Source organism: Aphelocoma coerulescens, chromosome 2, assembly GCF_041296385.1.
Source record: "Aphelocoma coerulescens isolate FSJ_1873_10779 chromosome 2, UR_Acoe_1.0, whole genome shotgun sequence".
Classification (NCBI taxonomy): Eukaryota; Metazoa; Chordata; class Aves; order Passeriformes; family Corvidae; genus Aphelocoma; species Aphelocoma coerulescens.
In genome coordinates, this window is record NC_091015.1 from 73169058 (window position 1) to 73195206 (window position 26149).

At 39.1% G+C, this 26149-nt stretch overlaps 1 long non-coding RNA gene across 9 annotated transcripts in view; it reads left to right on the top strand.

The window, feature by feature from the left end:
- The window catches only part of LOC138106782 (uncharacterized), a 110213-nt gene that overhangs the window by 11028 nt on the left and 73036 nt on the right, over positions 1-26149 (top strand). For 2 of the 9 annotated variants that reach the window (XR_011149108.1, XR_011149101.1), the window contains exons 4-5: positions 14948-15105; positions 15950-16033. The exons of 1 other annotated variant lie outside the window; for it this stretch is intronic. This is a non-coding gene — a long non-coding RNA (uncharacterized lncRNA). Of the gene's footprint in view, positions 1-242; positions 301-380; positions 641-790; positions 833-1939; positions 2339-14947; positions 15106-15949; positions 16034-16577; positions 17115-26149 lie in introns of those variants that run through there. 6 more of the 9 variants (XR_011149104.1, XR_011149105.1, XR_011149103.1 and 3 more) reach the window with 6 other exon arrangements.

The window sequence follows — 26149 nt, forward strand, 5'->3', positions numbered from 1 at the left end:
GGTATGGTCAGGGCTGCATCATCAGCGCTTGGAGTACCTTGTAATACTGGTCACAAGGCCACAAGAGTGGCCTGATTAGCAAAAACCAATAGAGTATGTCTTTAACTTGATTTTAAGTTACTTATATCAAAAGCTTTTATTGTTGCATGCCATTCCATTATTTCATGGGTATTAATTCAGCAGTGGGGGTGTAATTGTTGAATTCTACATCTGAATAAATAACACTTAGCTTTCTGCTTAAGGTGTTTGGAAGAATGTTCTTTCTAACCCTGGGAATCTCCTTTGTTTCTCACTCCCCAGGTCTGTATCTACTGTTTTTGGGAAAGGGAGGGGGAAGGAGGAGGGGAAAAAAATGGCAAGGTAATTATCTCCACTAATAGTCTGCCTGCTTGTACTTGATTGAAATGCAGGCTGGCTCTCCTGTATCACTGATTTTATTCCCAAAGAGAAGTTCCAGTTGTCTACAAAGTCAACACCTTTGGACAGGCACCATCTGGCCAGCTGCTTATTAACTCCCATGGTCCTGCCTGATTCTACTGGTAAAGAGACCAGTCTCAGAGAAAGCAAACTAGAAGGATGCTGCCAGGGGCCCCAAGATCTCTCTTCCCTAAAGAAAAATGAATTCCATGCAGCCTCCCTAGTGAGTAACATGTAAAAATAATTAAAAGGGTATTGAGGAAAAGGAGCTAATTAAAAAGACTAAACACTGAGTCCTCTTATCCTTGAGGCTGGCGGGGCTTTTCCTGTGGGGAGGCCAGAGGTCAATTGTGTCTTTATGCTGTCATTTCAGTTGCCCTGTTCTGAACCTGTGTGAATGCTCCTCTAAATCCAGGTACAAATCAGGGCACCATGGTTTGCTATGCACCCTCATACCCATGGGGTTTGCTGCCTGGCCATGCTCACCTGACACTCCCTGGTGACTTTGTCCTTCTACAGCACCAGAGGTGGACCCATTTGAGCAGAATTTTTAACTGTTCAATGAGGGCAGACTCACAGGATGTCAGGGTGTGCAGGTTTGAAATCTGTTGTCCCATTGCTGCCATGTGTTTGAATGGAAGCATAAAAACAAGCATACCAGAATCTTTAAGAAAGATAATACACTACAATGAAATCTAAAATTGCTGCTGGCTTGAAGAAGAAGGTTCATTGGCAGGGTCTTTAATCAGAGTGCTATACACAGGGAGCTTTAACTTCTGGTGAAAATTCTTTTATATGAACAAAAGGAAGACTTGGGTCTATTGCTGTATGCTACACCTGTTGCCTTAGGGATCTTATCACATTTCTAAATTGAAGAAGGGTGATTGGCTTTAGGGAGGCATTAGAGAGTACTTGCCAATTCATAAATGGTAAGATAGTGTCTCTGGAAAATTTTCTTTCCCCAAAATCTTCTGAAAATTTGGACTTTACTAAAATAGGAAAAAAACTATGCTTTTTTTACAGAAATATCTTCACAGTTATTGTAAACAGTAGCATAAGTAACTGTTACATGACCACTGCCTTACTCTGATTTAAAAAAGAAGATATTTCTTCCATTATCCGTCGCTAGGTAGTTTCATTGCTAGGCACTATGGTCCAAAAATATTTTCTTTGTTTGAAGTTCTCTGACATAAATTCAAAATGAATCCTCAGATCTTTTCAAAACTGTAAGTCTGATGGAAAAACATATGTTCTTTGATTTCTACTCCAATGTTCAATTATTTTGGAGATTGGGGAAAAGAGTAAAATTAACCAGAAATGTCTGTCAGCTTGTGAGAGTTATGCCATATCACAGTGTATGGCCACACTTAAATCCTCCTATTGTTCTGTCATAATGTTGGAACTGTGCAGGACTTGTTTTCACCTGCTTGCACTTGGAAACTTGTTCTGAACAAAACAAAAAATGTAACAGATTCGGGTACCTGCTTTTTTTTCCTGCTTCCATTCCCTTTTCCTTTTCCAGAGGGACTTCTATTTTTTGCCAAGCAAAACACACAGCAGAATTTCTGGCACTGTTTCTCCTGCTGGGGAATGAATGGTACAACTCATAATCACTAACATTGTGCACAGATGCTCAGAGAGATGATAGAAATGGAAAACTGACCATAAAGCAGCTGCATTTTGCTGTGATTCCCCTAATGCAGGGTAATCAGAAGTTTTCTATTCTCAGTAATTAAACCAGGGAATATTACACAAAGAGGGCAATGCCTGAAATTAGTATCAGTAAGTTATCTGCAAAAAGGTGTGGGCATGTAAAATATTTTAATCTGCAGGTTTGATTGTTCTTTCTGCCTCATATGTGTAGAACCACTTTTATCATCTGCAAGAAAAAAAGTCACCAAATAAAGGTTGATAGAATTGGCTTCATCTTTAGCCTATGTCTTTTGCAACTTCACTTTTACCATGTTTTACAATCGTGCTTGAGGGCAAGCATTGGCCAGAAATATGCAATTGAGGTAAACTTTCATTTGAAGTCACTAGGAGTTTAGTCTGTGTGGGATCATATGGGATCAAACATCACACTGGAATAATCTCAGTTCACGTTTGGTGTTAAGCAGTTCCAAAGCACAGTGCATACCAGGAACTTCCTTAGCAAATCTGCACAGATGAGCAAACCACAATTAGTCACCACAGCCAGAAGATCTAGTACTGAACTAATCTTCCCATGCAAGTAAACAGAAAGTATGCTTACTCTGCTTTGTTTATTCTTTCAAGGGCCTGTGCCAATATATTATCACACCATGCCCAGAGTATTGCTGGAGCATCATTGTGTGTCATGGGGTCCAAGGAGAACTGCGATGTGAAGCATGGGATAAAGAGGTTTTATTTAAAGGATAGTTTCATGAGGGAAAGATAAGAATATCAACTTGGGCAAGAACATTATATGCACATTAAAAAAAAAAATTGAGGTGATAATTAGAGTCTGGAAATCTTACTCTAAAAGAAGTTGAAGTTTACTAAAAGAATGCATGTGTATGCCTATACACAAACTTTATGTATGTATAGACACAAATCCTCTTGTCTCTGTCAGTGAGGCTACCAGTGTTCACCTGTACAGTATTTTTTTTGAGGATTCTAAATCTGAATAATGAGCACTAGTAAAAACAGGTAACTGCTTCTTTATTTAATTTTAAGTGTCTATACTTTTGTTTTGCCACAATACCTTTCAGATGCACTCTTTTTTCCACCTTCAAATCTGGAATAGCAGCATCTCAGAAGGATAGTGTTACAAGCAAGAGTAAGTGCAGGATTTTTACTTCTCCTTTCCTTTGAAAACACATTTCAAGGCAGCCTTGACAGAGTAGTTGCTATATATACTAGTGCATGTCAGAAAATCTACTGCATGCTACCACAGAAACATTAAAGTGAGTGACTAACTAGAACTAGGCCTATTAAAGCTTATTAGAGGTAATGCTATGAAAAGTCTTTTGTTGATTTGAAAGATTGAGAGTGGTTGACTCTTCTACTCTTTAAATTCTTGCCTGATGCTTTCCAATATTAAGGGCTGATCTTGAAAGATCTGAGTGTTCAAACATACAGGTGATGTTTCAGGGTCTTTGCATTCATTCCTCCATTCAGAGTAGAGATCAGAACATCCAGTGATGGATAACCTTGAAAATTTGACTAGGTCAGAGTTTCTCTAGCATGTAAAGCTTAAAACATCTTTGTTAATCCATTTAATTGCTGTATTACTCATAATCTTTGAGACCTTAGTGGCTGGCTGTGTCCATTCCTCAATCCCATTTCTCAGAAGAACCCACCCAACCTCCTGCTTTTCTCCTATCTGACTGGTGAATCATGAACATCATGCAGCTAGCTCTTGAAGGTCAGTCCCCAGTGTTCCAAGCAGTCTAGTGACTCTGCATTAGTTCTGTTCAATGTTTAAACCTCAAGATAAGACCCAGGCTCTTGAGACCTAAAATGCAACTTTTGTCTAGTTTCTTAGACAAACATTCTGTTAACTCCAATCAAGCCAAAGACAAATGCTCTTAAGTCTGGCCAGTTTTCATAATCTCAATTTTAGTGTTGGGGCCAGGTTTCCAGTGGCTGATCCAACAGATAAATGAAACACACATGAGATGTCTTAGGCCAACAGGTGTTGCAGCTGCTTTTATAATGTGAAGCTGTAGAAAACAAAATGCCTCAATCATATATGAACCAATTGTTCTGGCATAAAACTGTCTCCAGTCTTCAAATAGCCTGCTTTGGGAGACATCACAAAGCATTACAGAATGTCTTTGAGTGACAATTATTTAGAGAAGTTACTGCCCTCATAATGTAATTTTCCAGTGTCAGTATATAATTAGGCAGAATGAATAAAGAAGAGTTTCCATTGTGAAATACAGAGAAGCTGCTGTGCCCCTCCCAGTCCAATGCTGCTGAATAAATCAAATTTAACTTCCAGTTGGGCAACTTCTGGCTTTCTGAGCTTTGAAGCCTGTACTGAGCTTGCTCTACAAATGGTGCATCTGACTCTTTTGCCTTTGATCTTCAAGGATCACTTGGAAACATGATTGAAATGTTTTTAAAAAATGGGTATTTTTGTTTATTTTTCCATATTTTTTTAATTTGAGAACTGCACTTGTGGAACACATCACCTGCATAATGCAGAAAGACAAAATTTTTAGGAATGGCAACATCACAACCTGCTGAAAGTCCCATTTTTCACCTCAGATGCATTTCAAACTCCATCTCATCCTCCTTGGGGGATGTCAGAATCTTTGTTGCATCAATTCCTCCTAGATGGTGGAGATCCTTGGCATTTAAGAAACTAGACTAGCAGCTCTCAAAGGCTGTTGTAAAAGACTAATTCCACACTGTGAAATCTTCATGCTTCTGTAGGTGAAAATGAAAGCTTCAGTTTGGCAGTGCCTTCCAGGTGCTATTGAGCTATGCCAATTTTGAACCATGATCTGTGGTTTATATTTCATTGCTTTCTTTCTGAGAGGCCAAGTTTATTTAAATATCCTTAAGAGCACTCCTTCGGTTTGCTGTCTGTGTTTGGGACAGTTTGTTCAAGCAATTCCTCAGCAGATACAGGCATTTGCTAATTACAGATCATAGCATCAGTTTCAGTAATAAGGCTTCAGGATGGGAAGGAGATATTTGGGGATAATATATCTATTGCTAAATGGATCAGAATGTCAAATCCTTTGCTTGATAGCTCTTTGCGATAGGAAATAACAATCCTGATCTTTACATGGAATGAGCTCATTGGAGGAAAAACCATCAGTTCAGGCCACGGGTTACTGAATGTGGTGTGGAAAAGGAACCTGCCAGAAGAGTGCACCTCCAGCTGGATTGCTGGAGGACGATGGAGAGAGCTGTGCTGGTAGCTGCAGGTTCTTAATGACTCTAAAGACCGGTGAGAGGCTTGTTCATTAGCCAACAGCAATCCATGGTGTTCGTGCTCTTCTGCAACTGGGAAGCCAAATAACTGAGCAATCATAGAACTCTGCTGCTTTACAAGGCTCTGTGAACAAGGTTTTCTAACCTCTGTGTTAGAAATTGTAGTGATGATTATGGTCTAGACAAACAGTCCTAAACTGCCTTACAAAGAATCACCATCCACCTTCGGCTAGAACACCATGTGGTCTGGCAGGATGAGCCTTAGGGTGGCTTTATAGTGCCTGTGCATGGTGTTTTGTTGTGATAGGGGTGTCAGCCCCTCAGCTACCTAGTTTTAAGCTTGCTTGGATGTAAACACTTTGTGTTGTGATGTAGAGCCATGTGGAGATGTGTCTGTGGCTTCTGTGATGCTGTTTAAGTGTTTGGGAATGCTCATCAGGAAGGCCCCTTTCTGGTCAGGGAAGAGTGATCATGCTCTCCAGGTGCCTCTGCAGGTTGGTGCCCCCACCTCAGTTGAAATATTTTTATGGTGAGATGAATCACTGTCTGGAGATGCTTCTCTCTCTGTTGAGGCAGCCTAGATGTCTAGTTTAGATTAGATGCTGACTTTTGGACAGCTAAAGATACTGAGATGAATGAAATTCTCTGGACCGTTTCCTCTTTGTGCTTGGAGAATATACCCACATGCCACAGGGGATATTGTTCCTGCAGGATTGTGATAAATAAGAAATAAGGGACTGATCTTTCTCTTTTGGATAAAGCCCAGAATCAAGACGGGGGGAAAAATATCCTGTATATATAACCCTTTATTTCAGAGCAGACTTCCATTTTTAGTTTCCCAATCTTTGCCTTTGTGTTGGGAAGGGATCATATGCTTGCAGCTGCATAGTTACAGAGACACTGCAAATAGATTGCATAGTATCCTCCGTGTAGCAAGCCTGATTGAATTATCTTTTGAGGTGAAGTTTCTGAATTTTGCCTAATACTTAAAGATTTTTTTTTTCCTAAATATTTAAGAAAAAGTGAGGTATTAAGATTTGGAAGAAGCCCCTGTACACTTAGAACTAGTGGGAATATACCTCATAAGCCCTGATTGCTGGGATACTCTTTGAAAGAACAAGCACTTGCTATTGTCTCAGACATAACTTGGAGATCTGCTTGATCTTTTGTAAATAGTAACATTTACCTTATGATTAATCAGAAACTATAGAAAAATTAACTTAAAAGACTGCATTGATTTTTCTCAAGTATAGGGAAGATGGAGGGAGTGTAAGTAGGAGCAGAATTTAACTAATCTCAGTGATTGAAAATGAATCATCTATTTAGGATACTGGAGCTTAGAAATAAAATGCACAATAATCAAGCATTAACAAATATGAGAAGCCCCACAAATGCAGGCAACAAAGTTGTTTTTGCCAAATGCAGCTTTTGAAGCTCCTTTTTCTGTGTTTGTATAATAGTGTGTGAACACTGCAGGACTTAAATAGGTTTTGGTGTGTTTATTTTGTGTGTCTTCAGTCTACTGTCCTGATCCAAAGCAATGTTGTATTCAATGTTTTGGAGTAATTCCTGACTGTGGTGCCAGGGAGATGTATTAAATGATGTCTTGCACTTCCTAACTGAAGAAGACTTGGACCCCTAGATCTAATTATGTAATAAGCAGACTTACATATTAAAATCATGCATCTATATCCTTATATATAGTATATTTACATCCTACCAGCCTCAGGTGAGAATGTAACATTTTGTTTCATATTTCACTCTAATTCAGGAGTGGTCATAGAATGAAGTCTGCATACTGCAAATTGTACTTACAGCAACAACTGCTTTAGCAAAACTGTTGGCATTCCTCTAGGGCTTGATCCTTCATTTGAAAAAAACCCCACAACCAAAAACCATAACACTCAAACCAGAAATGGGGTGGTACTTGATGGTATTACAACTGCAGAAAGCAGGATCCAGAGAAGAAGATAAGAGAAATGATCAAATGGTCTTCTGGCTGTGATACTGTTCATAAAAGTCCTGGTTGACCATCCTGGGAAGAGGGGTGGTAGAGTTCTGTGGCTGTGGAAGGCAGGAATTTCACTTTTTGTTAGAAATATTTAAATCCTCAGCATTCTGTATTTTACTTCACAGAACCAAGAACAGAAATACCAGGTCTGCCCTGTTCTTAATGACTTTTCAGAAATCCAAAGATTGAACTTGGCATTTCTTGGAGAATCTGGAAGATGTTTGGAATTGTGAAAGGGAAAATTGTTGTCTGGAGGGCTGAGTTCAAGTGGGAAGCTGCATAGTGAGGAAGAAACTCTATTTTGCAGATATCCTCATGAGGCACCCCACATGTTTCTTAGAATGTGTAACAGACCAGGAGGTATCTTCTTGCAGTAAGATTGTTTAGGAGTTTTTAGGGGTGTCTTGAGCATCAAACTAATTGTAGGGTTTAAAAATAAATTAGCTGAATAACTTAAACACAGCTTTCAAATGGCGTTGGCATCATGAACTTTCAAACTGGAACTGCAATTCTGAATATATTTTATGAAGAAGTACTGGGTATTCCTGCTGAACTCCTTAGGATTTATGTGCAGGTGGCAAAGCCAATTATTTTAAGGGTTTGCTTGGTTGAGTTTTACTTATTTATTTTTAATTCTTCTTTTCCTATAGGCCTTTGTGGTTTGAATAAAACTTTATGCTCTACCCACAACTTAACCAGATGCTTTTGAGGAGTCTATTGATGTTTGAAGTTTGCCAGAGGGGATGATTTATAGCAGAATTTAACATTTAAGACCTTTGAACCGAAGCATTGAGAGCCAACATTTGTGATGATATGTGCTAAACACTGGCTGTGAATTCTTTGGAATTTAGGAACCTGAATCTTGTACAGCAACAGTGCCTGTGAGATACCTGCTGAAGGGTGTTTGTGTGTAAGAGAGAGTGATAAAAACTTTATTTCCCTGAATTTTTGCTATATGGTACCACAGGATAGTGCATGGAGTTGAACAAAGTTCTGAGCTAACTTCAGCAAAGAGAGTTTGTGCATTGCAAGCATCAGTGCCAGGCTGTACTTGGGCTAACTGGCCCAGCCCAGAGCAGCCAGTTTATGTCACCATTGTGCCAGTGGCTCGGTGGCCCTTCAAGCCCCCTGTTGAGAGAGGGACCATGGCTGCCAAGGGATGTCAGACTGTGAGGTTGCATCAGCGCAGAAGCAGGAGCTCTGAAATCGCACCGGGTAATGGGTCTTGAGCTGTGGGAGCAGCTCTTCAGCCTTTATCCTGCTTTCAAACTTGATGTGCCAAAAGCAGCTGGATCAAAGGCCTGTTTGATCATCCAGCCATGTGCTTGGGAGATGAGATCAAGAATGCTGCACCTTGGTGCTTATTGCTCAGTGCTGAGTCTGGGAGGTGTAAACCCATCGTGTTATCCTTTCTCTCTGGGCTCAATTGTGAGAATCTGTCTTGGTGGCAACCTGAGCAAAAATAACGGCATGTACCCTGGCACCATATGCCTGCAAAACCATTGGATTTGAGGCCAGCAGGAGGCAGTGAAAACATGTAGAACATTCTTCTTTAGTCTTGATTTTTAAAAAAAAAAAATCATTTTTTTCCCTTCCCAGTGGCAAAATGTCAGTAAATCTTGTTGTTTTAATCAGTTTTTCATTAAAATATATTTAAGAATCTTAGTAAAACTCAGTACAGAAAGAGGTGTGAAGTTCTGTATAAAAACCAGTTGGATTCTGATGACATATAAGTACCATTTTTGACAGCAGATCTGTGGGTTTGTAATAAAGCATCCCTTACACCTACTTTTACCATCAAACTGGGTGCAGAAACATGGAAGCCTTATCTATATTTATGCAGACCCCATACATCATGTATTGGGAGACTTTTGATTTAATGAAAAGTTCATCCTCTGCTAAAGTTGAGATAAAATGGACTTGTGGCTTCAGTTAGGATTTTCTATGCACTGGGAAATGAAAGAGCAATGCTATAATTGTAGATATTCTCTTTTTTCCCCTTTTTTTTTTTTGTTTTCCCCTTACTGAGGAAGGAAGATGATTGGCTGCCAATTAATGCAGAAGGCTAGTAACTGTTCTTAAAGTATTCATAGCAGGGATTAAACTAATGGATAAAAGGTGCAAATTCTTTCTTAAGAAATGTAAATAATTTGTTAGGGGGTTGATAAATTTCTAATGCACTAGTGTATTTGAAAAAGGGTAAGACTATTCTCACATAAATTGCATAGGTTTTAAAGCCAGAAGAGATCATTAGAATGCTATCACTGCATTGTCACAAACTGCAGTATTTTACCCAGGTGTTTTCTCAGCGTCTTTCAAAGATGCTAAGCACATGGTTTAGGAGACCTAGTCTTGATTTAGTCTTCAATTAACTGAGAATTCTCTACATCCTTCCCAAACTGAGGTGTTACACTGATTAATTTCACAGATTAATACTGTAGTTCCTTGATCTGTTTTATCTGGCATAACTCAATGTGTCTGCTGAAAAGGGCATTCCTACTGTCATCTATTTGCTTATTTGTGCCTCTCCCTTGTGCCAGCTCTGGTTTTTGTGCTTCTAGAGTGAAACTGAGGTAGTTTGTTGCCAGATGAATTTCCTAACCTGCATAAACCAAACAATTATTTGGCTTTCAGCTTACTCAGTTATTTAGTTTGGTTAATACTGATGCAATGGAGATACATTGCATGTATGGAATGCATGGCCAAAATATGGAGGAGAAATATGGGATTGGCCTCTTTAATCAGCAACACTGAGCAATGACAGATTAAATGGATTATGGAATAATGGTGTGAAACATAACTAGCAAGTAGCTAACAGCTGATACTAGACAAATTCAGATGTGCAAAAGTATTTGCATGGCCAATGAAGATAAAGAATCCTTTGCTATCTGACACAGTTGGAAAATTTTATTTCAGAGGTAGAGAATTTTTTGACCTTTACAGAGTATAAGACGTCTTTTTTTTTGACTGCCTGCACTGAATTTAGAATTTGGAAGGTCAAACAATATTCCTATGGGAGGGGGAGGTGGGTGTTTGGATGCTATAGGAGGGGGTGGGGGTGGGAATAAAGACAACAGAGTCTTGAATCCTCATCCATGAGGTGAAATTCTTACTCTCTGCTGCCTGTTGTGTCAGCAGCTCACATTCACACACCTCCCAACTCAGTCAGGAGTCAACTCTATTGCTTCCTGACTTTGAACCTTATCTATGTGACAAAGCAGAAGTGTCTTGTGGGGATCTTGGCAGGCTGGTTCAGTGCAGGCTGGGCTGAAACTGTGGTGATTTGTAATACGCATTTGCAGAGAGATGTTCCGGTGCAATGTTTTCCTTTGCTATAACTGGAAACAATGTTGTGTGAGCACTGACAATCTGAAGAGGGCAGACAAAATCTCTCTTTTTTTATTTTATTTTATTTTATTTTATTTTTTTAATTTCAACCATCCATACCTTTGCTGAAGTAGAACTGGATGAAACTGACTGTTCTGAAGAACAGTTGACAGATGACCAACATGTTATTGAAGAGCTCTGATGAAGGCTGCTTTCATCAAACCCATTGTTTTCCAGGAGTGTTAAACTCCTCTTAATATCAAAGCTATCAGGTTAATCCTCACACAGTAATATGGTTTATACCTTTTGTACTGCACCTGTATTGAGTTTGAGGCATGAAACTACTGCCCATGAATGTCTGTTCCAAGAACCTGTATACACCTGTGACTCTAAATGCCCTGCAGCCTTTGGGGAATCATTCTGTGGCTTTCTTTAAAATTAAACCAGCTATATCTTAAGGGAATTTTGAACTCTGAAGTTGCTATTAAAATGTCTCTTTGAGTGATGCTATGATTTCTTCATGACTTACCAAACAACAAAGTTGCAATAGGGTCAGGTAATTAGAGCCTTATTTTAAGTTTCTGCTATGATTTAGCTTCTATAAGAGTATACCTTTTATCATCAGTATTTGCTTGGCATCTTTTCATGCAAGTCAGGGAAGATGCTACTAAGCATCTCTAAACTTTTATTGCCTTTCAGAGGATGACAGATAATGCTGTGATGAAACCTGGACACTGAGCTCATGGGGCACTTTGCCAGCATAGCTATCTGTGTTTCTAACATGACACAGTATCAGAATGGCAACTGTAGACTACAAAGACATGCAGAAACATGCTTTCTGTTTTGGGGTTGGTTTTTTTCAGGTCCCTGAAGTCAGCTTAAACTTTAAATGCATTTTCATCACAAATGCTCTCATTGGGTCTAACAGGAGCCTTAATGGGTCTCTTTGAGAAATGTGCTTGTATATTTTTGAATTCTAGTCAACAGGGTAGCCTTCCAATACATTTTTTCAAAGAATTGGTATCTTCAAATACAAATGCACAGATAGGCAATATCAAAGGGACTGGAGAGTAATAGCCCCTCAATACATAAATATATGCACAGCACCCCATGATAAAAATGAAATGCACATCTTCAGGCATTCTGAAAGTGAGTAGTGAAGAAAGCATGCTCAGGTGTGCTGCTTGTAGGGTGCTGCTTGTGTGAGAAAGGTAAAACAAAGTTTGCGTGCTATTTGCCATCCATGCAGGACAAGCTTGGATAGGAAAAAAAAACAACCAACTTTGGAATTGTTAATGCTACTCAGTTTGAGGGTGGCAGGTTGCAGCATGCTATAATTTGGCTTTTGGTTTCCTTTTCTTCCTCTCTTCCTGGGAGCTATTATTTCTCTGTTGAAGGAGCTATTCCAGTGGCATGAGAAAACCCCAGCTGCTTTGCAAGGATGCTTTCTGGGAGTTGGAATGAGGCAGTTAAATGACTAGTTTATGGTTAAAAATATGCTGGGATGAAGGAGAGCCATCAAGACCCTTGACCTAAAAATATGCTTACAGTTCAGATACATGCACTGAAGGAAGTGACTAAACTGGTTTTATAAAATGGGTTGCTAACCAGGCTGTGAATCTACCTGACTGATAGAAAGGCTGGAAGTTTACCTCTCAGATAAAACAGGTAGGTGATGAAGTCCTGAAGCCCTGTTTCCTTGGGCCTTGTCCTATGGGACAAAGAGAATCTGAATCCAGCAAACATGGTGTTTCATAGACTTGGAACACTGTGAGACACAGGAAAGCTTCCAAATTACCTGCATTATTGAGTGGAAGAATTCTGCATTTTTAAGTAGGGAACTCAGCCAGGTGTGTGTCCATAGATATTCTTGTTGGTAATAGAAGCTAATTTTAAGGGGTCAGGTTTGTCAGTGTCCTGACCAAGAAAACTTTCAGAATTAAAAACAAACAAACAACAACAAAAAAGCCCAAAACAACCAAAAAAAAAAGTCACAAAAAACAAACTGAAAAAACCTAACCCACCCCCCAAAACCCACAAACCAACCTACCAACCTTCTTTTCTCCCCAGAAGCCCCACCCCTTAATCTCACTTAGATGTGTATCATTTGGCTTCTGCTTGTGTTTTATGGAGAACTTATGCATTTGAAGTTTTTGCTTTTACATGTATACCTGTGCAAGTACTCCTGAACACTAGATGTTCCAGATGGTAGTTTCATCTTTCCTATAATTTATGATTGGTGTGTTTCAACTGGTTCTGGAGAAGAGATTAAGCTGCAAACAGCTGTATTGTGTTCAGAGCCTGAGGAATTTGAATTTTGCTCATACCCACTATTTCTTTACCTTCTCATCTTCTACAGACTGGTTCCAATCAAACTGCTCTGCTGAGAACTGGCTGATGATAGTGGCTATAGACAAGATTTTTACATGCTGTTAAAAATGAATAAAAACTTAGAACACTTGCAAGTACTTAATGTGTGTGGTATGCAAGCAACAGATCATTCTGTTGCCAAAGGTTTTGGTGCTGAATGCTGCTGCGACTTGATTTATATGCAACTTTAAGCTGAAGTAGCTATCCAATCTTGCAAGCTTATTTAAAAGAAAAAAAATCAAGTAATATGAATTTGAAGCATGACTTCACTGTCCTACTTATTTTACATTTGAAATTATTGGTGAAAGTGGTAATGCAGTGTTCTCCTGGAAGGACCTGTGTGTAATCTGATTGAAGTCAGTTACTCTAATCAAACAGCAGACTGGGACTGGTGTGCTTGCAGCAAAACTCAATTTACATTTTCTCTGTTGTGCCAGACAGTGTCCAGCACTTCTAAAAGGAGTGAAATTGTGAGGAGGTATATTTGTAAGTTGTCCTGTGTTGATTTTTGGTTCTGTGGACACCACGTTGTGCCTTAACCAGGGTTAGCTCTTGGCAATAGAAGTGGTTTGTCTCCAGAATCAAGTGCTCAGACATCCTGGAGCTTACTGAAGTGCCTCCCCATCTGCACAACTGCCACTGCCAGAATGTTCTCTGCTTTCAGATTCAAACTGATTCACTTTCCTTGATTGAAAGGAATTAATATTTCTAATTTTATGTCATGTCTGTGCCCATGTAATGGAAAAGTGCTGTTACAGACATGATAATTAAAAAGAACCTACATATTAGTAAAGAAAGAAGAGAAACTGCCTATTAAGGAAGATAATTAAAACCCTTTCGAAAATTTTAATATATATTAAATATTTATTTTTAAGTTATCCAGGATATACTTTTTTGCTTCCCTAAAAATTAATAAAATATTCATAAACTGTTAGTATGTGAAATGCATGGGCAAGAACTTCCTCACGAAAAAGCAGCTTGAAGTTCAGCAGGTGGTGTTGTAACTTTATGAGTACCTTCTAGACAATGTGTTAATTTTGGAAGGCTGTCCATGTAGATAAGCACTGAACAGTAAGCCACCAACATTTGGGAAAAAATGCCTCCAACCTGAGAAATCAAATCCAAATCCATCTTTGAATGCAGAGGAATGCAGGTTCTATGGTCACATGCCCAGTGGAGTCGTCCTACTCAGCCTCTGCTCAAAGGTTATGAAGTACAGTTCTCCTTGTGCTGGCAAACCAGCCCAGTGAGTGTGTGAAATTGCTAGGAGTATTCTCAAATAGCTGGATTTCATAAGCCTCCAAAGTATGATTTATCTAGACTAAATACATGTGACTGTGCCAAGACAGGCTGAGCCACTGCAGTTCGCTAGGGGAGGACTAATGATTTCAGCTGTCTTGGTTGCAAACTACAATTATAATCTTTGTCAGGAGCAAAATGAGCAGATTTTATTACCTGCATTTTTGGAGAGAGAGAGAGAGAGAAAGGAAGTCACTAGATTCCTGTCCTAGAATGAGTAATTTTTGAATTGCTGGCCAGGCTTCTTTTTCGTCTTGCAATCCATCAACATCTAGAACTATTGTAGTAGGCTGCATCCCTCTCTAGTCCTTTAAGGATTTGCTTTAAGACTTTTTTAGCAGAATCTTCTTGTGCATACTGATTTTTACTTTTCCATTTGAAAGCAAAAGAGATCATAGAGAATAGCCTTTGAAGGATGTTTGTCCCATAACTTGCCTGATTTCAAGACCAATTTGCAAAAGCCTGGTTAGACCACGTCAGTTTTGAGTACAGTTGTTCAACTGTGTTGCAAAAATGAGTGTTTTTCTTGAATTTGCATGATTCATCATTTGATTATTGTCTTCCTGAATTGATACCACTGAAAGGATGAGGTTTTCTGATTTGCTTTCATTTTAGATGTGGTGCGTCAAGTCAAGAGATTAAGCACTTCTTGTTAATGTGCTCTCTTCCCCTCCAAACCTCAAGCAAAAAACCGAGACCTTGGATGTTCTTCTTAAGGGCAAAAGCAAATGATCCTCTTGGAGTCATTCTAGTACAATTAATGACATAAAAAGGTACAGCCAAAATTTTATTCAAAACATCAATGTGTCTCCTTACTGAGGAAGAATCTGGCATGTCTATCTATGAAGTGGTCAGCTGCTGATACAAATTCCTTCTCCCTGCTCCCAAAGCTACTGTGTGCCACTCTTCCTCTATACAAAGACAATTTGCTTTTCATGTAGTAATGAAGAATAATGTTTTAACAGACAAAGGCATTTCTAGTGTATTATTGTGCTGTCTTTTGAGTAGCGCTAGATGCTGGGAAAAATGGTAATTCACAGTGTGAATGCTTCTCACCAGCAACGTGGGCAAGAACTGAGCATGTACAGTGTATGTTGCATAAGATACAATGGTGAACATTGTGGGAGAGAGAAAAGCCCAAATTATAGCTCTTGCTGATGGCCAAGGTACCAGCCTTTTGTAATTCTTTAAGAGAAAGAACGGCCCAAATCCAAAATATTGTCCCTCAAAATGTGTATGTCACTGAATTTAGTAACAATATGTTCATTTTTAGTGTTTGCAAATTCATGTAAAAATACACAGCAATATTGCTGAAACACCTGTGTTCCTCTGCTTTTCCTTGTAAAGTGATACAAGGCACAGGTGGCTTCTCATTAACTTATTTCACACAAATATAAATATGCTGCACAGTTTCTCTTGCTGTAACTACATAATCTAGGAAACATGATTGCTACTGATTTAATGTAATCAGTGTTGTGAGGGGATCATTCTGAGCTCTTTGTGAATGGCTCTATTCTGAGGGGATTTACACCCCATGTAAATCTGATTTAAATGGGAGAGTGGTGGAATGTGGCTTTCCTATTTAACCTATGCAAAAATCTATATTCTCCCACCTAGGTTTCTCACTGTGTGATGGGATACTCAGCTGGTACATGGTGGGGGAGGGGAAGAACAGAAGTCCAATAAGGACAGGGAAAGTAGGTAAGGGACTATCTCAAACAGGCAAGTTATACATTTTGATTCAATATTCTGATATTCTTATCAAGGCTTTCCAGAATGTGACACTGACTCAAACTGCAAACAATAAGGAGAAAACAGGAAACATGTATCAATGTCTTTGTTGTTCTGCAATGGTTTCTTTTTTTTTAAAGGACCAATGTTACAGCAGAAATAAAAATCTAGAAGAAAAGCAGCAAGCCATCTTAAGATGTAAAAGAAAATGCATTTTAAAAAATTATTTTAGTATTTAAAAGATATATTTCTGTTTAAATTTATTGAACTATAGCCAGATTTATTCAATTAAGATAATACACTTCAAGGTTAACTACCATTTGCTGTTCACTTAGGCAAGCTATTGTACAGTTATGTAAATTTCATGAACAGAGACACGACTTGAGTGTCTTAATTACAAGCAAAAAGTGTCATTTAAATATGAATAAGTGAATAGTTGCCTGTATTTCCTGTTCACATTCTGCTGTCATCTTTAAGACCAAGAGCTAACTAGCCATCTATATTGTGCTTTCAGTTTTTCCTTCTGTCTCTGAAATGAAGAAAAAAAAAAAAGAACCGCCACAACAAAGCCTGTCATATAAATGCATGTAAAGCAGATGATGCGGGAATGTCCTACTCTTAGAGTTGTTATTAGCACAGTGCATTTTAATTTACTCAAATCACAATGAATAGCAGTAAATACGCAGCATTTTCTGTGGATTTCTCTGCATTTCAATACGATATCTATATTCAAATTGTACAATCTATAACTTACTTGTAAGCTCCTTTCATGGTTACTTTCTGACAAGCCTGCTAAGGGCTTATTTTGTGTGCTTCTATTTTCAGTGCTAAGACCTATTATGAATTCTTCTCCTTTATTTATGTACACATAGTTGTGTTCAAAATAGTCTGTCTCCTTTTTAATTTATAGCCAGTCTAAATCGAATTTTATGTAACAAAAAGTTTGGTAGCAAAATTCCCTCCTCGTCTTGACGACTGAATTCCCTGTGTTCCTGCCGTGTTGATAGTTCGGGATTTTTTTTCCCATTGTTTTGATTTGTTTGTCTCTCCAAAAATGACCTAGAAAGAAATCTGTTGTTAATCACATATCAACGAGGGAGGGATGATTAGTTAATACAAACCATGCCTTGTGTCTGTGGACCAAATGGCTAACTCTGGTTCTCAGTATGCACAGGGTCTTGAAAGACTGTTCCCATCCCTCAGTGATGTAGCTGCAGCTCTCCCCGAGGAATGAGAAGTTCACTATTCACTCTGTGCTTGCATCACCCTTTCCAACATGTTCCCACTGATACATTAAAGGAATTAATTGCTCATAATGATCTCACCATCTGTTAACAGAGGTTCATACCTACAGGCTGGTGGCATGTGGTGGTCCTATTCAGAAATCAATAGGCAATGCTGGGGGAACGCTTTCCCACATTGCCTTCCATTGCACTCTGAAAAGGGGAGGAGAGCTCAGTGTTGGCCATCTGCTCCTTGTCTTTCTGTGCGAGAGACCTTGATGCAGTCCAGCCTGGCTCTGATCTGACTCCAGTCTGATTGGAATGTGGCTGATCTGAGAGCCTCTCAAAGCTGTGAAAGTGAGTCAAAAGGAGATCCCTATTGTCCAGCAGGGCTGAAAGAAAATGATCACTTTAAAATTCATAACTCCCAGGTGCCCGCCATCTATTCATGGGAAAAACTCTCTGAACTTCTCTTCATTAAAAAGAGAGGGAGTCCAGCTAAAAAGAGAGAAAAGGAAGTAGTTTGTGGGAAATGTGCAAGGGATTTCAGGCTAAACAAATGAGGAATTTGAAATTTTTACTTGTATTAAAGGGACCGTGTAAGGAAAGGGAAGCATTTGTAAAAGCAGGGCCTCTGCTTCAGGGGCCCTTCCCTGGGGTCCTTTAGCAAAATAAAAAGGCTTTTCCCACCACCCCCCCCATACCATCCCCCCCAGGAGTTTTTCCTCCCTTTTTCTCTTTCTTACCTGTGTAAATGAGGGTAGGAATAGTACATGAATTAGGCTGTCCCTGCTTTATGTGATAAATTAGAATGCATTCAGTTTGCCCACCTCTCCTGCATGTATTTTATTGTTTAGGTTGCATAGAAAGCTGACCTGATAACAAATGTAAACTGAAGCTGAATATCCTCATGGAGAATTAGTCTAGTGAGGGGGTGGAAGGGCTGTTCTGTCAGTTTGCTGCCTAAACTCTTCCCTGCCCCCACGACTTGTAATCTGAGGATTTACCATATCACAGGAGGGATTTTTGTCTTCTTCCCCTCCCCCACTTTCTCCATATTTTACCTCCTCTGAATGCGACATAGTGCTGAGTCCTTCCTCGTTCCTCAGACACATTACATGTGTTTCCCAATTCTGTGCTTTTGCACAGGGCCTTGCAATATCTGGGGTGGATTTATGCTTATTCCTACAATGTGAGATGTCTTTTTCCTCTGATACTGTTCATGTAGCCAGAGGTAAGGAAGATCTGGAGGACCTTGACTTCTTAAGGCAAGAATGGACAGTTTTGACCACTCTTCATCCTACTACCTCTTCAACAAAGGTTCTTGAATTACTCCGGGCAATGCCAGTTCAGAGCCTGTAGTTGTAGACTGACTATCGAGTATCTTCCAGAAATATCCAATTTCAGTTCAATGATTTCCAGGAGATTCATCCATTGGGAAACTGCATAGGTATTTATCTTTGTCTTTTTTGCAGTTTAGGGTACCCATTTCAAGTCTCATCCTGTCCTTTGTGACTACTGGGGTTGGACATATTTGATACCTGATAGCAAGAAGTAAGCCACAGAGTGTATCTGATGGTACATGTATTTGCTGTTAGGAAATAGTCACTTATCTCCCACCAAAACTATTTGTGTAGTTTTTGATGTGACACAGACCTGCCTTCCTGATTCCAGGAGTCTCTTACCTTATGATGCAACCCTCTCCTTCGTTTTCCCCTCTTATCGTATTGTTTGTTGAAGAGAGTGATGGTGTACAGCATCTTTTTGATTTTTCTTTCAATTCAAAGTGGTTATAAACTTTCCCTCTGGGATGTTGGTCTGTCCACCCCAACTTCCCTTTTAGATATCTTTGAGGTGGAGCCAACTGTCTCTGATCACTATTTCTTTTGTTTATTCAGCAGTCTAGGAGGACTGGTAAGCAATGTTCAGGTTTTCTTCTTACCCAGAAATTGCTGAAGAAGTAGGCAGCCCTCACCAAAAAACTGAGAAGCAATGTGTCAGCAGACAAAAATGCTTGTCTTGTAATTTCACGATAACGTGATGCATCTCTATTATCTACTTTTAATGTCTGCTCCAGCTCTTCCTTGGTATCATCATCAGTTTCAAATCTGTTGTTCATGTGTCTTCTCTCTATGTATTCAGTGTCATTGCAGATGTATATTCATCAGAAGCATACTTCTCACCATAACCAGACTCACTCTGTGCATTGTGATTTCTGGAAACAATTGAGCAGCACCTGACCCTGGCTTACCTTGTGGTGTTGGGAGGTTATGTTGCAAGTCACATTTAACAATCCCCTTTGAAACAAACAAACAAAATGCCCAAACCCCAGCCTTCAAGACCAATGAAAAATGAGAGCTTCGAGCAGTTTACAAAATGTGGGAATGCTGTGTGTAAATAGTGCCTACCCAACAGAGCTTACAGTCATTGAGTCAGATGATCAGCATTTGGAGGAGGTATGATCAGCCTTAGGGAGACTGTTCAAACTGATCTTGGGAAACATAGAATCATTGAGGTTGGAAAAGGCCTCCAAGATCATCCAGTCCAACCTTCAACCAAGTCCCAGCATCCCGCCTATACCATATCATGAAGTGCCCTGCCGACTTGTTTTATGTACATTTGCAGGGATGGTGACTACTCCACTTCTCTTGGCAGCCTGTTCCAATGTTGAACCAGTCTTTCGGTGGAGAAATTTTCATAATATCCAGCTTGAGCCTCCCAAAATATGTCAAATTCACAAAAAAAAAAAGAAGTTATTTACTACTTCAATTATCTGATAGCTGAGATAGTATAAAACTGTGCATGAATTAATGTTTGAAAAGTGGTATATTAAAGAGTGCTGTGAGAACTGGCATGTTCAAGCACTAGTGCTAAAGCTAGGAGAGGGATCCACAGTTCCTGTAGGGAGGAATTTGGCAGCAAAGAGTACATGATGATTGCAGATGGGGAGGAGAAAGCAAGGGACTTATAATAGCAAAGCTATGATTCTGTGCTTGTGACTTTTGAGGAGCAGATACAATGTAGAGATTGCACAACATGGTACAGCTCAGCTTTATTCACTTCCAGAATGATGTGCTTTCTCTGTTGCACAGTTCAAATGTTTGCACTGGAATTCTTTAAGGAAGATCTGTTAAAATCATCTGTAGGGTTTTGGTGCTTTTTTTTTTTTCATACTTTGCAAATTTGTGTGTTTTAAAAATTATTTCCTTGGTGTTTTTAAATAATAATATTGAGAGAATCCTATCAAGAATATAGCTAAGTAAACACTTGAGTCAGCACAATTGAAGGATAGTGGCCCACAGTAGGAGTACAAACCTCAAAAGTAAGTGATATAAAGACATGAATCATATCTATCATTGGTGGAATAGTAATGTGCAGTCACAGCTAAAGATCATGCATCTGCTATGAAAGGTAGAGGCATATGCTGTTGGGTCTGGTAACTTAAGTTTCAGCTTACATGTTTGTGGTTTGTTTTGGTTTTGCTGTTTTCAATTTTCCTTTCCTTTTCCTTTTCCTTTTCCTTTTCCTTTTCCTTTTCCTTTTCCTTTTCCTTTTCCTTTTCCTTTTCCTTTTCCTTTTCCTTTTCCTTTTCCTTTTCCTTTTCCTTTTCCTTTTCCTTTTCCCTTTCCCTTTCCCTTTCCCTTTCCCTTTCCCTTTCCCTTTCCCTTTTCCTTTCCTTTCCTTGTAATAAACTTGAGGAGGCTTTTGAATGAGGTACATTTTCTTTAGGGCATAAATACCATCTCATCCTCCCTTTAACTATTTTTTTCATAGTAAACACTTCACTTAAGAGGCAGAATAATCCTGTGATCGTGACATAAAATTTGAGAAGTAAATGTGCGATACAATTGCTTTAACATAAAATCTTATGTATGGAGTTTTATAATACTGTTCAAAGGAGCAGACATGGGAAGAACTCCCAGGAATGTCATTCCCAGAATCTGAGACACCTACCACTTTGAGAAAATGTCATGTGGTGATGCTTTGCTGTCAGTAAACACTGTACAGGTTGCCTTGGAGAATCTGCTTGCTGTCTTCCCTACTTTGCCTGTGAGGCGCTTCTCCGTCTCTTGTTTATAGAACCTATACAAGGCACTCGGATACAGTTCTCAAGTGTAGAAAGACACATAAGGATCAGCACTTCTGGGGATTTTTCAAGGACACTGAAGTGGATGAAGTGTTGTTGAATTCCCTTTGACTTTGTACTCTCTCTTGTAAAACCAGCATCTGTGGGCCTCCACCTCTCTGCCCTGAATGTGCTGAACTTTTGTATCAAATTCTTTCACCTGGGGTAGGATGGAGGGAGCACAACACTGCAGAGGAGTCCGTGGTCAGGATATTGGCTAAAGATACGTGTCTTGTGTTTATTGCCTTCTATAACCCCAGAGAAGTGGACAAGATGACCACTTGTTTTGCCTTTTTTTTTTTTTTTTTAGTGGTATATTGCCTGTTACTAGTACAAGCTATAACAGCTCCAACAAGAACACTTGAAAGGGGAGATACTTGGTTGTTAGATGGTCTTGTTGCTGTGAAACAGCCAGCTAGGCTGGGGGCTTGGATCTGGATATGTACCCCAACTGAGTTTCCTAGGTTTCAATAAGATTGGGGTGGGAAGAAAGATCACCAGTGAGGAATGGCATCTGGAATTGTGATACCTTCTGAGTGACTGCATTTTGTTGAATGAAAAATGTGAGTTTAGTAAGAAAATTTCATACAAGCTCTGTTCCAAGTCAGTTCACAGTAAAACGCTGTGTACATAACATACAAATTAAAGTGTGAACAGCAGTCAGGCTTGAGTTCCTTTCCATTCTTCTCTTCTTCCTCAGCTGTGCACTTTGAATGGCAGAGAGAAGGTGGGGAAATAATGAAAATGTGCAGCTTTGTATTTGATATTTAGAAGGTATCAAAACAAATTTATCTTGGAATGTACAAAGGGTATTTAATTTCAACGTTTAATCTCTGCTGTGTTCTGTGGTTCTCATTTTATTTTGATCTTTATGATGAATATGAGAACAAATGGTACCTTTCCTTTCTTTGCCTTGCTCTTGAAGTGTCAACACTTGGGTGATGGACCCCAAGATCTTTGCTTTTAAATAAAGAAGAAAATTTTATGTATTAAATTGAAAGCTTTAAGTGTAGGAAAACTTGTAGTAATTAAAATGTATTTCTAATTAAAACTTTTGAATTCTTTACATTAGTTTCCATGGATTTTGATGTCTGAGGGTGTATTTTGCGTGTGTTTTCCATTCTGTATGTGTACAGCAAGTGACCAGTATTGCCTTAATCTGAAATACAGCTTTTAACTGGCAGGTGTCAATAAATTTGCAAAAGCATTGAGGTGTTTATGACAGTTTGATAATGGTAGCAGTTTTTTAGGTTAGTTCAAAGTCAGAATTATTATTTGGGAAAAGAAAGGTTATAGGCTGAATTGTTCTATAAGAAAACAGAGTAATGAAACAAGATTGTAAAATGTTTGGGATTTTTTTTTCCTCAAGCTCAATTTGTGGCAGGTAATAACTTTATAAACTTGTGTATAATATTGCTGTGGAAGTGAAGTATAAAACACATACAAATGTGAATAAATTGTGTAATCTTGCATGTATTTTATATAGATATATTCATTTAAAGAATGTTTTCAAGACAAAATGTAATTAATTTTATTCCATTTTATTCACATTCAAAAGCAGCTCACCTGATTTTGCTTGCAGTTGGGAGGAAATGTTTTCTCTGATCTAGCATCTGCATTGAATCCACCTAAATTCAGCTTGAAGGGGTAAAGTTTTAGTATGATTTCTGACAAATGAGAAGGTTACAAAATCATGTCACTCATGACTTCTATTGGACATGGAGTTGTTGATTGTATTAATGTGTTAGAAGAATTTTGACCATGCTCTAACCTCAGAACTATGGCTCAGATGGTGCCCTCAAAACTCCTGTGGTGTTTTGGAGAACTTGCAAAATTGGTCTGTGCCTCAGTTCCCCACTTGTAAAACCACATCACATTTCTTCAACTTACATGAGTACAGGAAGCTTGGATGTGGCAGTGCTCTGTAATTCAAATATGCTCTATAAGCATTTGAGCGGTGGTTTCCGTGCTGCAGAGTTCTGATATGAGTGTCTAAACGCCCACGTTGCTTGCTCTCCAAGAGTGACCAGCAGCAGTTCTCCAGTATGAGAACAGGGTAGGCATGCAGCCATACTTTCCCAGAATATTCCCTCAGTCTTTTGTGTTTTCCTGCTCTCAGGTAGTCCCGAGCTACAAGTGATATCTTTCTGTTTAATCAGCATTGCCAAAGCTTTCTTCCAGAGGTGACCTGAAGATGTGTGCTGCTGTTGATCCTCTTATTTTTGGGAGAAGTGCAGTGAAGTGAGTCATTCCATATGGCAAAAATATGGAAGGCATTTGTGTGTGGAGATTATTGGCAAGTTGGTTGTGGTTAATTATAATTCAAGTTATTTAACTTCCATTTCATGTCCTTGCTTATACGTAGTTTTTATTGTGATCGTTCTTGACATTATTCAAACATATAGTCAGATTTACAGCCTGTTTATGTCACAGGCAGCCCCAGCCCCATTGAAAGACACCTTTCATTTCATGCTCCTGCCTGAGTAGCAGAGCATGGGGGACACCAGCCTTTGCTGGACTGCTACTGCTCACCCTCTGTAGGCAGGGAAGAAACACTGAAGGAGAGCTCTTGTTTTCAACAGTTCACTCTTACTTAACAGCTTGACACAGTGTAGAAAGCAATTCATGCCAAGTGTGAAGCTGAAATGAATCAATTTTCTACTTCTCTTCAAATTCCAGGGTACAGATAAAGAATTCCATGTTTCCAGTCTTGCCCTTTCAGCAGGCCATGGCCTGCTCATCTATAAGTATGGAGTAAGTTTCAACTAGAAGCTCAAAGATTCTGGAGTCTTTAGGGCACAGTCATTTTCAGCAGTTTGTTTGCCAGGGTCTGCCTTTGTTCTCCAAAAGGAAAGGTGATAGGAGCTCTGTAAATTTACCATCAGCAGATTTTGATTGTGGGTGGATCAGGAACCACCTCATTCTGGGAAGGCTTACCACCAGATAGAGAATGTGCTCATCCAGCTGCGATACTTTGCCTTACATGGAGTACCAGTAGATCCTGCTACTTTTTTTCAAAAGTGGGTACTAATATGAGGATGCAAGCAGTGTAAGTAAAGCAGGAATATATAAAGATGTTGTGAAGTTTAGAAAGTCTGAACTGGACTTTATGCAGCTCGCTTGGTTGAATAGGCTAAAGAAGAGGAATAATTCTGTACAGGGAGGCTATGACCTGCTGAATGAAGGGGCAGTTTGGAAGGAAGTAGCAGAAAATACCACTTTAGAAGGGAGTAGGAGAAAATAATTATGAAAGCAGTGGACAAGAGGGATGTAGCTGCTGGGAAATGGCTACAATGGGGGAGTTGGTATGTTTTAGGTGCATCAAAGACCAAACTTTCACATTACAATGAAATACTATGTCTGAGTTTACAAGGGAGAATTTTAAGCTTCTGTTTTGAGCTGCTCAAAATTGGGACTGAGTGTGTGATGCTGTGTCCTGCTTGCCTAAAGACCCTTCCTTCCCTGGGGTGATGTTTTTGATTGGATATGAAGAAAAAATTGTTCCATGAAAGCCTTTGGAACAGACTGCCCAGGGAAGTGGTGGAATCATCATCCCTGGAAGTGTACAAAATAGTGTAAATTTGGCACTTGAGCTTCAGTGGTGAACATGGCAGTGTGAGGTTAACGGTTGGACTTGATCATCTTAGAGGTTTTTCCAGCCTTAAAGATGTGATGACTCTCTGAGCGGGCACAATCCACTGCCTGGCTGGGGCTGACCAAAAGCAAAGGCAAAAGAAAGTAAAAGTAGGTTTGTTACATAGTGTGATTATATCCAATGATTTTGGGCATGTAAACATCTACAGAAAACGTTTCTACTTCATTTTACTGGGGAAATAACAGGGCCTCGTGATAAAACCTGGCAGCAAAGTTACTTCTCTTGGCTGTGTAGAAAAGACTCAGCAAATCACAAAGGTAAGCATGCTACAGTCTGCCAGCAAAATGGTCAGAAGTTAGTCTATAATAATTCTCTGCTTTCCAGATACTTCATTAAGATTTTTAATACCAAAAGAAAAACAACAATAACTTAGCTTGATGTTTCTGGGGGGAAAAGCTTTTCATAATAAATGCTTTATTTGTTTCTAATGTGATATTTTAGCATATTAGTCAAAAAAATGAGGATGGGTAGTGTTCTTTCTTGACTACACCCTCTGTTTTATTAAAAATACAAGACTAATTTTATACTTTAGTGATATGCCTCTTCTTTCTTGCATATGAACTTCCTAAATACTGGGAAGATGCACACCATATTCCATTTGTTTATACATTTGTGCAGTATGTTGTAGAACTAAAAAAAAAAGTCAAACAAAACTGACCAAATAATCAAAAGATATCCCCAGAGCCCCCAAACAATAAAAAAACCCAGCTCATTTTTAAAATGAGTTTTAAAACCCAGTCATTTTTAAAGGCTTTTCAGAACTGCTTTTCAGAGATAAAAGTGAGGAAAAAAGATGCAATGCAACAGAATATACTGACTCCAATAAGTGTACTGAGGCCTCAGTGTTATGTTTAGGATGCTGGGTATACTCTCAGACATTTCTTCAGAGTCTCATTCTGTCTCTGACTATAAAGCCTTAGTGCTCACAGCAACAGCCACCTAGGTCTGCAGCAAAAAGAGAAGTGTGTCCTACCACTAGAAAATACCTTCACAACTGAGAAAGGCTGATTTTTGAGGCATGTTCAGGTGCTCAGTAAGGCTGCCTTATCTTGATCTGGTAGGAGGAACAGATTCCTTAGTCA